We start from the raw sequence: 16,945 nt of genomic DNA on the forward strand, positions 1-16,945 counted from the left end.
CAGCTGCATCCTGCCCTTGGGGCCCAAGAGTCACTGCTGCAGTCATGATAATAAATTACCCCCCTTGCTTAGGTTATTTTAAATAGATTCTGTTACTTGCATCCCAAAAGAGTTATAATTAATCTAATCATTTTTTGCACTTTAAAGGAAATGTGTCCACAATGTGGAAAGAGGATGGGCTCATAAGAGAAGAGAACAGAGCCAATGAAACCAGTCAGGAGGCCATTGGAAGGGTCCCAGGAACAGGATTTAGTGATGACTGGATGTGGAAGGTGAGCAAGGGAGGTCGGGACTAAGGATGACCTGAAGGCTGGATGATGGGTGGAGAGTAAGAAAGAGAATACTAAAGAATTTGGGGAAATACCATATGTTAACTCATATATATGGAATCTTAAAAAATGGTGCTGATGAACCCAGTGACAGGGCGAGAATAAAGATGCAGATGTAGAGAACAGGACTCAGAGGGTGGGGGGGCGAAGGGGAAGCTGGGATGAAGTGAGAGAGTAGCATTGACATATATACACTACCAGATGTAAAATAGATAGCTAGTGGGAAGCTGCTGCATAACATAGGGAGATCAGCTCAATAATGGGTGATGACAGAGGGCTGGGATAGGGAGGGTGGGAGGGAGTCGCCAGAGGGAGGGGAGATGGGAATATATGTATAACTACAGCTGATTCACTTTGTTGTACAGCAAAAACTGGCACAACAGTGTAAAGCAATTATATTCCAATAAAGAGCTTAAAAAAAGAAAATTAATAAAATGACCAGTATAGTAAAAATATATCATAGAACTAAAAGAATGAAGCAAATAAGAATAACTGGGAATCTTTTGGAAGATAAATCATAATTGAATTTAAGTAATAAAAAGTAGGTCAATGGGTAGACTGTGGAAATTAATAAAGTTTCTTTAAAAGAAAAAAGAAAAGAATTTGGGGGATTATACTGAGCTCAACTGTGCATGAGATAATTTGTATGGAATCACCAAGCACAATTCCCATGACATGTCAGTATCCTAGGTCCCCTCCCCCACCTCTTTGTGTTTTTTCTCCCCTGTTAGGCTGTAAGCTCCTATAGGGCAAGGATTACATACTGTACTTCTCCCTTGCTCTCACAGTGACTACTCAGGTCCTGGTACACTGCAGACACTAGGTAAATATTCGTTGATTTCATCGATTTTATGCAAGGCACTTTTATTTTGATTGCTTATAATAGTATATCTTGTCAAACTGAACACTCTGAATAGTATTGTATAGGCCTGTTATTTTAGACATTGAAAAAAGCATTGAAAGAATGCTTTCCTCACTGTAATCTTGTTTGATTTTGGAATGGTCTTTTAAAAGTCTGAATTCTAATAAATGATCATTTTCTTTTTGATAAGTAAGAAATAAAATCCAAAAAGAATAAATATTATAAATAAGCTTTTCATTTATAAATGTGTATAAATACGTATAAATTTTAAATGTTCAGTAAACATCAGTGCACAATACTTAAAAATAAATCTGAAAGCTGAATACAAAGCCCGACTCCTCATATGAAAACAAACTAATTAAAGCCAAAGATTTAGAATTTTAAACAACTCCTGTTGTTGAATCTCAATATCTATCTCAGATATAACTATAAAACTTTTGGAGAATTAATTCCTTCTTAATTCTCTATACAAAAGATTTTTCTTATTATCCAATATATATTCTCTCTCTATAAATTACATATATATTCAATATATCAACTGTATGTAATGTATAACTATTATACAATAATAGATTACCTAATATATTTATATACAAAATCTAATATACATTATCTCTGTAGAGAGAAACTGTAAATGTGGCAAATATATTGAAATTAAATACTTAAAAATTTATCTTAACTAATTCCACTGCCACGGAGATATATGATCAGTCCAAGAAAGTCATGACTGGACAGGTTTTATTAACATTCGTTGAAGAGAAGAGATGAGCCACAGTGCACGCAGAGCTGCTGTGTTTGGCCAGTATACCTGTGCAGACTCCTGGGCATTGTTGGAAGAGAACACAACCTGAGAATGAACTCTCTGATGTGTAAGCAAATAAATATAAAGTGTGATCTGAGATGCAATGAAATGCATCACCTACCACGGTGCCCAAGATTCCACAAGTGGGAGCATTCTTTTGAGTTAAGATTATCTTTGGGAGACTTCTGTTAAAAGGCACATATTCAGTAAAAGTGATAAAGCATTGACCTGCTGATACCTATAAACTCATTGTCATGATTTGTTTGTTTTAATAGCTCCATATCCCCTGACAGAGAACCATGTTTCCGTCCTTTGGCCTCTGCCTACCTCTCTCAACCTCATTTTTTGCCATTCTACTCTTCCCAACAAACCCTTCGCTCCATCTCCATGGCTGGTGTCTTTTTAATCCTTCAGATTTTCAAATTAAATGCAATCTCTATGAAAAGCCTTCCCCCATCACTCAGTCCAAAGCAGGGCCCCACTCTATCAGAGGTCCCTTCAGAGCACTACTAACAATATGTTATTCTTTTATCTCTTTTCATTTTTTTGTTTGTTACCTGTCTCCCCTTGGAGCTTCAGGTTAAGGACCTCGAGTACTTTTTTCTCCATTATAATCCTAGCCCTACACAGTGCCAAGCACATAGTAAAGACTTGATAAATATTTGTTAAGTAAACACATAAATAATTAAGTGATATCACTTCTAGAAGTTTGTATCAAAAATATCAAAAGACCTTAAAATGTTGACATGGGGCGATCAAATAATTCTTCTAGGAATTTATCTTAAGGAGGTAATTGGAAATGTACAGAGTTATACACAGATATTTCATCACAGACTTCTTTATAAAAGGAAGAACTGGATCTGCATGTTGAGAAATAAGAAAAGTATTAAATAAGTGACATTTTGAAAGAATACCTAATGCCATGATAAAATGCTCCTGATATAACGGTAAATGGAAAAAGCAGGATAAAAAGAGTTTATACAGTATGATCTCAATTTTGCAAAAAGGAAAAAAATATAAATGCATAGGAAAGAATTGTTATATGTAGCAATATACCAAAATATTAATGGTGCTTATCTATAGATGACGGATAAGTGGCTTTTATTATTAATGATATTCTATATTTTTAAAAATTCTCTACGATAAATGTGTATTGCTTTTACAAGTGGATAAAAGCAATACATTTTAAAATATAAATGTAAACACCTAATGTGTGAAAAGCTAATTACTCTGCTAATTATTGAAGCACTCAACACTTTCGAATGAATGATCAACACTTTTCCCACTCTCCAGCAGTTTGTAATTTATGACATAAGTAAACTTATTTCCGAAACCAAATGGGATCTGACAATTGGAGCCATTAGCAGGTCAGGATGGATGAAGTTGAAAAAATGGTGAGATTGGGTGAGGCAGGGTGGGGCAGCACAAAAGAGAAGAAGGGAAACAAGAGGGGAGGTGAGAGAATCCAGAGCATAAACTTCAACTATTTTCATCCTTTCAACAAATACTTACTGAGTGCCCACTGGGCCAGGCATTTTGCTAGGACATAGTATTTTAAAGATGAATAAAACATAGTTGCAGGCTGCCCTGAAATAATAGCGGAGCAGGCTGGTGAGAAAAGCAATTACATTAGAGCTTTACTATATAATTACTAACAAGATATTCTGTGAGTCTAGGCAAGGGGCATCTAGCTCACATAAGAATGGATGCGGTCAAGAAACACTTCTAAGGGAACATAAACTCATGCTAATTCCCAAAGGACAAAAGGTGAGACAAAACATAACTAAGGTACAGAGGCATGAAACTGCATGGCTATTGGAGGCTTTAAGCTACATGTAACCCTAACTAGGACCCCAGGTACCTGCGAGAAGCAAAATGTTGTTTGCTCTAAGCTCCATACAAAATGCAGATACCTAAATGAATGGCAAGTTTGCAACCTTCCCTGAACAAGCCTTTACTGTGTAAATCCAGCTGTAATTAGTGTTTGTGGACAGACCAGTATGTCTCAAGTATTTTAACCTGTTACTTTTTTTCTTTTTTCTTTTTTTTTTTTTGGCTGTGCTGTGCAGCATGCGGGATCTTAGTTCCCCCACCAGGGATCAAACAGGCACCTCCCACAGTGGAAGTGCAGAGTCTTAACCATCAGACCGCCAGGGACATCCCAACCTGTTATTTCTTTTATACTCTAAGAGATAACAAAGCTCTTTCTCAGCACAAGTAGCATATCAGGGTGTGTGACTGCAGGGGGCAGCTGGTTTGGAGCACCCAGACATAGCAGCACATTTGGAGGGCAGAGAAAAGACTTTCATTTCTACCTCCAGCCCTTTTTCTTCAAGAAAGAGGGGCATCAGGTTGATTTAGTATATTGGGTACATTGTGCAATCAATACATCACTTGTTTCTATGTCTCAATCTTCCCTCTTTTGAAAGGCATTTAAATTCAGCTTGGTGGGATTATGTGGGCTAAACTGTACACAGTGATGACTTAGTTTCTCACCCCTTTGCCTCACGGGATACACTAGGGCTACCCTTACATCAAAGCTTAGAAGTGAAGAACTGGAGAATCTGCAGCCACTGACCCTGCTCTCCAAAATCATATGATCTCATGTGGACCATAACAACATATGAAACAGTTGCCATAAACACCAACTGGATAAATATTCAGTAAATTAAAAAGTAATGAAATATTTATGATTTACCAGAAGATCCTCTAGGCCACTTAAAAATAATAATAACCTTTTTTTTTTTTTTTGCTTTGCTTTACTTTTTTAAGCCTTAATCTAAAGCTTAAATCTCATTTTGAATAATTCAGAGTTTAGGTGAACAACCCGTAATGTCAATATGCCAATGTAATAGCTAAAGAAGCATCCTCACCAAAGTAATATATGAAAATCAATTCAGTAAGCTCCCAGAAGGAGAATCTGCTATATGTTTAACCTCTCCACACTAAATATATTACATGACTCACGTACACCTATCAATTAAATTTATGTCCAGCCCAACTGCCATCCTTCTCACTAGATTTAGGACCTTCAGAATATGTCTACATAGGCATTATAAAGAATATGTATTTCCTATTCTTTGAGGATGGCATTTCCAGGTACAGAATATTAGATTACAAGCACAAAATTGGTATCATGTTCAAAATAAAGAGAATATTCCACTGATTTGTCAAGTATAAACTTATTCTGGTTGTTTGTCAATGAAATGTCAACATCTTTAAAAGAGGGGATTTGCAAAAAAGGAAAATTTATAATGGACAAAATCTTCAACTTCAAAGAAAGGCAAATTAGAATAATAATAAAGAACATTTTACTAGTAAAAGATGGTTACTGCTGATAGGTCGTTTTAGCCTTTCTACCATGTTATAGTGTCAACACTCGACGTTCTCTTTGAGTAATTTTCCCTTCGTTATTCCAGTGATCTTGGGGGGATTGACAGTCACAGTCGTCCTTTCCCCCTCTCGGTTGGATGAACACGTGACACAGGCCTGATCAGTCAGAGTCCTTCTCCAGGACTGATACTTGAACAAAAGTGGGAAGTTCTCTCATTCCACACTTTCACTGACTTTGGATGAACATAAGCCTGGAGTTGCTCGTTGGCCAGCTTCTCCAGTTGCGTGGAAGAAGTCCATTTTCTGTAGGAGAGAAGAGGCCAAGTAGAGGAAAACAAAGGGGAGATAGCATAAGAGAGAGAGAAAAGGGGATGGGAAAAAGAGATCTGACCTAATAGTATCATTGGTGCCACTTAGTAAAGTCCAAAGCTAGTTCAACCGCTATATTTCCCCCAGTATATGAACCAGTAAATTCCCTTTTTTTGTTTAAATTAGTTTAATTTAGGTGTTTTAATTTGTGGTTAAGATCATCAATATAGTGCCTCTCCCATTTTAGTGACAAAATCCATTACTATGGAGAAATAATTATGCACATATAATTATTATGTATTACTATTAGATTTTCTTTTGGTGTCATGCAACAGAAATATGGCTACAGTTTCTTAACTAAATATGGATTGATTTATTCTTGTAACAAGAATTCCAGAGGAAAGAGTCCAGAGGTGGTACAGATGTTCAAGAAAATCACCAGCTCCTTCTAGCTTCCTGTTCTACCATCTTAACTTGTAGCATTCATCCTCAAAGTCACGAGAAGACGACTCTACTTCCAGTCAAGGAGAAAGGAAGGGAAAAAGGGGAAAGTGTGTGCCAGCTGGTTCCTTTTAATTAGTAAAACAAAATCATTTCTAGAAACTCAACCCAGCTACCTCCATAAACCAGAACACAGTCATAAATGTACCCAGCTGCAAGGGAATCTGAGGAAGTGAAGTTTTTATAATGTCACATTTCTATCAAAGAAAGTCTTTCATTAACAAAGATGAGAATGAATATTGAGTAGGTTTCATTTCAGTGGCCTTATAAGTTGGTACAGCATTTGTGGAAAGCAATTTAGACTAACTATAAAAGCATTCATACCTGGTAATCTAATGTACTGCTTCTGGGAATTTATTCTGAAATAATTCAGAATATGAAAAGCTATAATTATAAAGATAATTACATTGATAATATTAAAAATAGAGGAAAAACCTGTATAACAACCATAATATCCAAAAGTAAGAAAATAGTTATGAAAATTATAGTAAGTTTGCAGATTGTGTATTGAACAGACAATAAAAATTATAGTTCTTAAGACTGAAACAAAATGGGGAAATGTTTAGGATATAAAGTTAAGTAAAAAAAAATGACTATATGATTTTGTATGCACTAAAGTTTTATGTACGTTAAAAATTGCAAAGGAATAAAATTACTGAAAGAAGATACACTAAAATGTTAACAGGAGTTGTATTGGATTATTGTGCTTATAATTTATTTTTCATCTTTCCTCCAAGTTACAACTTTGTTTCCTTTAATAATAAATTGATACATTAGAACATTTATTTTTAAATCAATTAGTTTTATCAACATAGCTATCTAATCTTTGAAGTGGCTCTCAGATATATGAAATATATTTTCTGTAAGTTGATACTATTCTAGCATTCCCCCATTGTTCGGCATAACACTGGGATCAAAATGGTACCAAACAGATATTTGTTGGCAGATTATTAGATGCTTATTTTTAAGCAGTATTAACAGTGTATTAATCCAAGTTCTCCAGAGAAACAGAATCAATAGGATATATTCATAGAGAAAGAAAGAGACATAAGAAATTGCCTCATGCAATTATGGAGGCTGGCAAGTCCAAAATCTGCAGAGCTGATGTCCCCATTCAAGTCCAAAGACCATTAGGCAGGAGAATTCTCGCTTACCAGGGGAGGGTCAGCCTTATGTGCTAGTCAGGCCTTCAGCTAATTGGATGAGGCCCACACACTGTATGGAGAGCAATCTTCTTTAGTCCGTCTACTGTTTTAACTGTTAACTCACTTAAATTTCATCCAGCACCTCACAGAAACACCCAGAATCATGTTTGACCAAATACCTGGGCACCCCATGGCTCAGTCAAGCTGACATAAAATTAATCATCAGAGTTATAGGCTAACCCAAATACATTTCACACGTTAGACTAATATGTCTTTTTAGATCATCTATGCTTCTCTCTGTTTTGTGTGTGTGTTTGTACATTTTGCATTTGCCCAGCAGGACTTTACCTCCATGTCTTTGCTCATTCTGCTCCCTCCACCTGAATGCTTTTCCTGTAAATGCCACATTTCCAAATCCTGATCATCGGGCTTCCCTGGTGGCGCAGTGGTTAAGAATCCACCTGCCAATGCAGGGGACACGGCTTTGAGCCCTGGTCCGGGAAGATCCCACATGCTGCAGAGCAACGAAGCCCATGCACTACAACTACCAAGCCTGCGCTCTAGAGCCCGTGAGCCACAACTACTGAGCCCGCATGCCACAACTATTGAGCCCACATGCCACAACTATTGAAGCCTGTGCACCTAGAGCCTGTGCTCTGCAGCAAGAGAAGCCACCGCACTGAGAAGTCTGCACGTCGCAAAGAAGAGTAGCCCCTACTCACCACAACTAGAAGAAGCCTGAGCGCAGCAATGAAGACCCAATGCAGCCAAAAATAAATAAATTTTTAAAAAATAAAAAATAAATAAATCCTGGGTATCTTTAGGCCCTGCTCAAATGCGACATCTTTCGTGAAGCCTCTCCTGATTCCTCCTGTCTTCACACCCCCCTACACACATCCTCCTGACCATTCCCCCCACACACATCAAACTAGAAGTAACTTTTCCTTCTCAACACCCATAGTGCCTTGACTCTGCTTCTCTAATGGCATGTTCCACATCTACCTTGTTTTATGGATTTTTATGAATAGGTTTTTTTAGACTGTAAATTTCTTGAGAAAAGAATTAATGTCCAATTCAGTCTTGAACCTCCTGAATATCTTACACTGAATAGCTGTTCAACATTCCTTTGTTGAACTAATGTATTTTATATATTTTCCTTACAACTAAAAGAGTCAGGAATTTCTTGGATAACAAATAATTCAAAGACAATTTTCCTACAGAGTAATAGAGTTCAAGAAACTGTCTCTTGATAAATCCTTGTATTGAGTTGCCTAAGAAAAACATACCTTTTGCTGGTTAGAATCTTCAGTCACTTTATAACAAGTATGTTCCATATATTTAAATATAAGTGTAAGCATTAATTGTCAAATTCATTTAATGCAAAGTATTGGGGAATTGTTTTGATTATGATAGTATTTTTCCTTTACTACCACTTCTCCCACCTTTGAAGTCTGAAGCAGTTAATCCTTTCATTATTCATCCTTATTAAACATGTTTAGTTATTGCACTTACTCTTTGGGTAAAGGCATAAGTTGAATAGAACTATAATTTAGCTGGTCAATCATGGAACGTGTTGTTCCTCATGCTTTTAGAGAAGTCACATCATCTTTCTGTTACATTATTTCTACAGGATTCCATAGAATCGATAGATCTCCAACAACAACTGTATCTGTGAGTGCCTTCCTTGAGTTCGGATTTCACTACAATTAGTACATTTTACTACTGGTATTTAACTATTCTCTCAGATTTGTCAAAATTTTCAAAGCCTTTCTTGTTTCTCCCTCTAGTGGTCAATAACATTCACTGAAATGGAAAACCAGACGGGGTGATCTTAAGCGTGAGTGAAAGATAGGGGTGGACATTCAATTTTGGTGTAAGTAAATGTAAAATGTATTCAAATCTATGTTTCATAGTCTGAGAAGAAGTTTATTTGGTGTACAATTTCCTTAGATACCACACATAAATATTCTTTATGCTTATTTTCTGAATAACTTCTATTTCCATCTTATACTAATAATTTTGAGATATTCTGTGTAATTAATTTCCTATTCAGAAATAGATCCAGAAGTAATTTGGTTTTCATACCAAATTACCTGATATATTTGAGTAATAAGTACATTACTAGGTAATTTTAATTTTTTTAATGTTTCCTTAATAGGATAAACCTTCCTCCACCCCACTTAATTTGCATTGTCTCCTTGCTATTATGTAATGTTTCCCCTTTCAACCTCTAATTTCTTGCTTATAAAACATTATGAAAAACTTGTTTAATTAGAAATAAATTTTAAAATTCCGTGATACTTTTGTAAAATAATGAGATGGTCAAATGTGAATGAGATGAGGAGGGAATGTATGTGTGTGTAATAAAATCTGATTTCAGAGGTGAAACTCTGGTCAAGTACCTCTAAATAGGAGAACTTTTAATTTTTTAACATTTATTTATTGTAAGTAGTACATAGTGAATCATCTTAAAAGGAATACTGTCAAATATGATATAAAAATTGGCCTGCTCTGCCAAGGCTCACAAAATTGTACTCCTGTTTAAGAATTAGAGAGATCATTTTATTAAATATAGAATGACCAGATAACTTGTCATCCAAATCAGGATGGATGACTTTTGAGACCGGAAAAGACAGTATTCATCATGTGGGACAACAGGTATAAATTGGGGTTGTCCCAGGCAAATTGGAGCATTCGGTCAATCCAGTGATCTCTAATTTATTAAAAACATAAATTATTTAATTTTTTAAAAACATAAGGCAAGTTGTAGTAGTCCTCTTACTAAGAAGGTTGTGGTGAGTCATGCAGATTTATCTGCTTTAGGCCAAGGTTATTTCTTCTAAGATAACTCAAGGACCAAAGACCCTAGGTCTATTAGAACGCTTTTACAGGGCAACCAACTCATCCCAGTTTCCCCAGGGCTTTCCTAGTTTTAAAACTGAAAATCCTTCATCCCAAGAACCCCTCAGACCCAACATACCCAGCGGGTTAGTCACCCTCATTCCTACAGCTACCTTTTAGTAAGCTGGCATCTCCTCCATGGCCCTTTAGGTAACGTGGGGCAGGCACTCAACAAGAACTTCTTTCACCAGGAGTGACCCAGCTCTCTCCCAGCCTCTGACCTAACTCCAGCCTGCCTCCAACCGCCCCAGGGCTCAGCCTTCATTCCAAGGACACCGCTAACCATGACCCCGGTGCCACAGCACGGTGTGCCTCCTGGCACCGCCTTTCTGCTCCCCAGCTACCATTAACACCCTTGCTCCCACTGAGAGGCCACCAATCCACACGTGACTGTACTGCCTGGGACTTGGTGCTGCAGTGAAAAAGCCTTCTGTTCTACCATCTACTCAGAGTTTCACACATTTCAGTTTTAGTGCAAGACTTCATCACTTACTAAGCTTTGGCATGCAGGAAGGAAATGAAAAGAGTTGTTTTGTCCTAGAGGAGAGGTTAATAACATTAGGCAACTCTTTTAGGCATATTAAGTCACGAGTCAAGCTGACTGTGGAAAATTGTTAAAGAAATATTCTGCAATGTTAACTAAAAAAGCTACGGAACCCTAGCCTAGTAAATTTTGAGAAAGAATTTCTAAGAACGACAAGCATATTTTTGAAAAGGGCTCCAATTTTTTTCCATAAAATGTAAAATACAAGGAACAAGTGACAGTGAAACAGGAGGAAAGGGGCAGGGCACAACCCTTAGAGAATGACATAGCCATTGTGAATATGACATAAACTGGTTAGAACCGATTAGGCCCAAGGCGGCTGAAGATTCAACTTCCAGGTGACCTTGAGCCTTATTATGGACTCGTAATACATTAGCTTCTGCTAAATACACACCCACAGACCATGACAATTCTGAGGCCAACCATAAAAGGCCAAAACGTGGGCGACGGCCCAATTCCTGGTAATCCCCGCCCCCTTCCCCAAAATAGTTGAAATAATCCTCCCACTCAGCCTATTAAACTACACAGCGCATAAAAACTTTTAGAGACTGACTGCATTCTGTCTATGAAATGTGTATCTCAATAAAGCTACTTCTTAGTTATCACTTTGCCTCCCAGTGAATTCCTTCTGCACTGAAACATAAAGAACCTGAGCTTCATTAAGTCCCGAGACCAGGTGTGCAATCTGAATTAAAAGGCAGTGGGTTCAAGTCCCAGGCAGTGGGTTCAAGTCCCAGGCAGTGGGTTCAAGACTCAGTCTGAGTTTTGGCTGGATTTGAATCCCATCTGAGTTGTGTGGTTTCAACAGCAACTTTGTCTCATATAGAGGTTGATCCATGTGGCAATCAGCTCTGTCTGTTATGGAGTCTGGTTTCCTCTCCAGCAAACAATCTGCTCACTGTCTGCACTTGACATCTGACAGGCACCCCAAATTGCACATGAGCAGAAGAAAACCCATCATCTTCCCCACAAACCATCCTTCTCTTTTTCCATTCTTCTTTTACTAAATGAACTGCATCACCATCCAGCCAGAGGCAGATCCAGAAATTCAGGAGTCCCCTTTGACACCTCCCTCCCCCTCCCCCTCAGATTTCATCAGTTCTCCATCGAAATGCTTCTTAAACCCACTGCCTTTGCTTTCTACCTTCACAACACATATCCTGGCAGGTTACTCTCATTTTTCACAATAGAGCCTCCACTATTGCCCCTCTCCAATCCATTCTCCACCCAACAAGCACATAAATGGTATTATGCGCTGAATCGTGTCCCCCCAAATTCATATATTGGAACCCTAACCCCCAGTACCTTAGGATGTGACTGCATTTGAGGGCCTTTAAAGGGGGAATTAAAGGATGTTAACTAGACTTGTGGTAATCATTTTGCAATATATACAAATATCAAATCATTATGTGGTACGCATAAAACTAATGTAATATGTTGATTATACCTAGATTTTTTTTTTAATTTCCTAAATGCCACAAAAAGAGGCAATTAAGTTAAAATGAAACCATTATGATGGGCCCTAATCTAATCTGACTGATGTCCTCATAAAAAGAGAAAATTTGGGCACTCAAAGAAACGCTAGGGGCACACACACAAAGAAAAGACCATCTGAAGAGGCGGCAAGAATGAGGCCAACTGCAAGCTAAAGAAAGAGGCCTCAGAGGAAACCCACCCTACCAGCACCTTGATCTTGGACTTCCAGCCTCTAGAACTGTGAGCATATTCATTTCTGTTGTTTAAAACACCCAACCTGTGGTATTTTGTTATGGCAGCCCTAGGAAATCAACACGTGGTTATCTTTCTCCTTCCCTTCATCCTTCAAATAAAATGCAGTACAATTAACATGGCCTGTAAAGCCCTACATGATCTGGCCCTGTGTACATCTCCCGCCTCATCCCTCTCCCAAGCTCTCTGCCCTCTAGCCTTACTGGACTCCTCCATCATACCTGGGGCCTTCTTACAAGGTGTTTCCTTTGCTGGAAATGTCAGTTCCCCACTCTCCTTACCCACCTAACTTCACGTCTCAGCTCAAATGTCACTCCCTCAAGGAAATCTCCCTGACTCCTGGTCTAGGACAACTTTCCCTTTACATCACTAAACACAGTTGTCACTATTTGCCTCATATGGCCTGTTTTCCCCACTCATTCAGAAGCTCCCCAATAGCCGAACCACTTCTATCTTGTTTACGTCTCTATCTGCAGCACCAGCACAGTACTTGATACATAGCAACATAGTTGACCATATAACCAATGCTCTCTTTCAATATTTACAGCTTCCTCTGTTGAGGAATTGAGACCTCAATTGGCTTAGCTGGAGAAGCCATGGGGAGAGCACCATAAGATTCCAAATATGCAACCCTCCTCCCAGCGGGCTCTACACCAGCACCCATAGCTCAGAGTGTCCTTTTCAAGAGGTGTAGTCTAAAGAAGGAATGGCCAACAACAGACCTCTAAGTTCCTCTCTTAGACCCTGCTCCATGCGATTTAGGAGACAACCTAGAATTTGTCTCTATCTCAGACCATCTCAGAGTGCTTTTGTCAATTGGTTTTCAGAGAGGGACTATGAAAATGCTACATGCAGTGTTTCGAACTGCAGCCAAGATCATTTACAAAAATAATTTTTGGAATGTTAAAGGGAGTATTTTAAACCTAGAAATGCAGTAGGAGGAACACATATTTTCAAACAGGAATCCGAAGTGTTCTGATAATCTCACTGAAGTGGGAGGTCATTAGCTGAATTTTGTTCCATTAAAAAAGAGAACAAACACTCCTAGGGTGCTAGAAGTGAAGAACTTCACAGAAATGAAAATGAACTTTCTGCTCTGAGAAGCTATCCTTTTAAGTGTTTCTTTCCTCTGGGAGTCTCCTGGTCTTCCAGGTCCTAAACCAGTATAATATACATTTGCTTTCTCAAGAGCCTCAATAGTCTCTGATCTTCCATCAGAGAAATTCATTGTGATCTACATCTTCTATCCAGGTTCTTGAGCCACCTTCGTTCTGGTGCCTCCAGTGATGTCTGAGATACAGGGTTCCCGGTCCTGATAATATGAGGCAATTATGTGGGGAGGTCTTGCTTGATGGCAGCCAGAGGCTGCCTGCACGGTGGTGGCTGGTGAGCAAACATAGGTGGGAAAAGGTCAGCCTGCAGGTTGATTGTGTGAAACCTGAAATTCAGTTCCATTTATAGTCTAGTTATTTTTAAATTGCTATATGCCAGTTACAGTCACATATTTTATCTCATACTATAATCCTCAAAATAGCCTGGAAGAGACTATTACATAGCAATTAAAATGATGATGTAGATGTATACTTATTAACATATTAGTTTATTGAAATGAAAGACATTTATAACATGTTATTAAATGAAAAAAGTTACCAAACAGGATGCATAGTGGGTCTCCTTTTTATGGAAATGTAATACATATTTAGATGTGTATACCATAGCCAAAACCAAAAACTAGTGAGTTGTGAACTTTTTTAAAAAGCTCTTTAAGATAAATAGGAGACATCTGAAACTTAGGGAATCTAAGTGATAGGACTGAGGCCATATCTTATTTTAAAAAATTGTAAAAGATTTGAATTTAGGTGCATCTGAAGCCGAAGTTCCAAAGCTTTTTTTTTTTTTTTTTTACCTTTTTGTTAGGTTTTTTGTTGTTGTGTTTTTTTGTGTGTTTGTTTTTTGTTTCTTTGGTTTCTTATGTCACCCTGTAAGCAGTGGCCCAGACTCCTCAGAGGAATGCTTTATTTATAAGTAAAGAAACCTACCCTATACTCCCTAAAAGGCCTCATGAAAATAAGGTTCTGGTAACTTTATTCTGGCAGTAAACTCCAAATTGGCTATAGTGAGTGATGACTCCTTACTTACATTGATTAAATCCATGGTAGGCCCGAGTTGTCTTAGTTTTTATACTGTCTGTATGCACAAATTCAGAGAAAAACATAAATAAGCCATATTTGACTATGGCTTTCACAAGAATATCTTAAAAGGATGCAGTTTTATAAGTATATTAAAACCTTTCATTACATTTCTCTAAGTATCTCTGGGCCCTTGATATTATTAGATGATAATCTCAGTCAAGGACCACTTTATATTGTCCTAAGTTATTTCACTTACTGAGCAATAGAAATTTCTCATTTCCATCATGAAGATGGACAAAGAAAAGGAACATGATTCACAAGACAAGGAGCTCTGAATTCCAGTCTTATATTACCTTCTGATAATTGTGTTTTTGAAATAAGGAAAGGAAGAGAGAGCACTAGGATACTGTCTAAGAGACATGAAAGTAAAATAAGCCATAAAAAAAGGCCGATTTTGATATTAAAAACTTAAAGAGGATTTCCTGTCCAACTAGCAAACAGAAATATCTATCTTCAGGAAGCCACCCTTACTAGCTATTTTAAGGTCAAAAAAGTTAAGAAAGTTGTCATTCTAGTTGTCTAGTTCTCATTAGTAGAAACCTATTCTAAGTTTAAAAATTATATCTTCCACTTAACCGGGAAATCTCAAAATAATATATGTGGAAGAAAGTCAGAAACCGTACTAATATTGTTTAGTCCATTTTAGTTTTAACATTCAATACTTACATGCAAAATATTTTCCTCCTACTATTTATTTATCATAGTATTATTATTTATAACACACTGTAAAAGAACATATTTCTTACACTAAATCCTGGACGTGAACTGTCGAATATGGCAGCTATTGGGCACTTGATTGAAGTGTGGGTAGTTCAAATTAAAATGTGCTTTGTGTAAAATGAATATCAGATTTTAAAGACTTAGCACCCTAAAAAAGGTTGTAAATATTTCATCAGTAATTTTGTATTGGGCTTCCCTGGTGACACAATGGTTAAGAATCTGCCTGCTAATGCAGGGGACGCGGGTTCCAGCCATGGTCCGGGAAGACCCCACATGCCTCAGAACAACTGAGCCCGTGTGCCACAACTACTGAGCCTGCGGTCTAGAGCCTGTGAGCCACAACCATTGAGCCCACATGCCACAACTACTGAAGCCCATGTGCCAAGAGCCCATACTCCACAACAAGGGAAGCCACGGCAATGAGAAGCCCACGCACCACAGCAGAGTGGCCCCCGCTCGCTGCAATTAGAGAAAGACTGCACACAGCAACAAAGACCTAATGTAGCCAATAAATAAATAAGTAAATAAAGTTTTTTTAAAAAAATAATAATTTTGTATTGATTACATGTTGAAATTATGACATTTGAATATATCGAGTTAAATGAAATACATCATTAAAATGAATTCTACCTATTGCTTTTTATATTTTAAAGGTGGCTTCTGGAAAATTTTTAATGTGACACGTAATATTTCTATTGGACAGTACTGCCTTAGATTTTTCACCTTTCAGTAATTAGTATCCTGAATCAGAAGTAAGAGTATCAGACTTCATTCTTGGCTTCTTGGGATATCTTGAGCTTGCGGTTTACCTTAAAAGAGGATCAGCAATGTAAAATCTTTACAAATATGGTTAACAAAATGGAAAGCATGAAACTCATGTGCACATAAGCATATGTGCACTTCCTAAAGCTTTTCACTTCCCCGCATCTTCATCAGCACTACTTGATCCAAGCTGCCTTTTGTCTCTTACCTGGACTAATATAATAGTCTTTTGAACAGTTGTACCAAATCCTCTTTGATGTCCACCCATAACTCCTTGTTATTACTGTGTCAGTTCTTGCTAGCCCAACTTCCTCTGCCAGGATCTTTCTTTTAACCCCAAAACTTTCTCTGGCCAAAGGATCCCACTCTGCTCATATGTGTGAAAAAGGAAGTACCAAGGAATTAACACCCTCTGGGAGCACCCATCAACCAAAAATTGACAGAACTTTGTGTACAAACACCCAAGCTCCTCGTCCCTTGGGTGGGGTAACCCAGAGGTATGCGTTCTACACCGTTTTCCAGAGTTCCCCAGTGGGATTAAGCGTTCATTACCCACAGCTGTATCCTATTTAATCCTTCACCCTTTTTTCCTTCCTGTCCCTATCTCTCTTCCCCACCCCTTCCCAGGCTTTTCTGGGATCATTTCAGAAAAAAACAACAGCAAAACTACATGCTCTAGAATCCTTATCTCTGGGTCTACTTCTGGTGGAACCCAAACTGAGGTGATTGGTCTTCCCACTGCCACTGTCACCTTTCACCAATCCATTCTCCACCTCAAAAGCCAAGCTATCTTTTTAAACTACCAACAAAACCATAT

Source organism: Hippopotamus amphibius, chromosome 2, assembly GCF_030028045.1.
Source record: "Hippopotamus amphibius kiboko isolate mHipAmp2 chromosome 2, mHipAmp2.hap2, whole genome shotgun sequence".
NCBI classification, from domain to species: Eukaryota; Metazoa; Chordata; class Mammalia; order Artiodactyla; family Hippopotamidae; genus Hippopotamus; species Hippopotamus amphibius.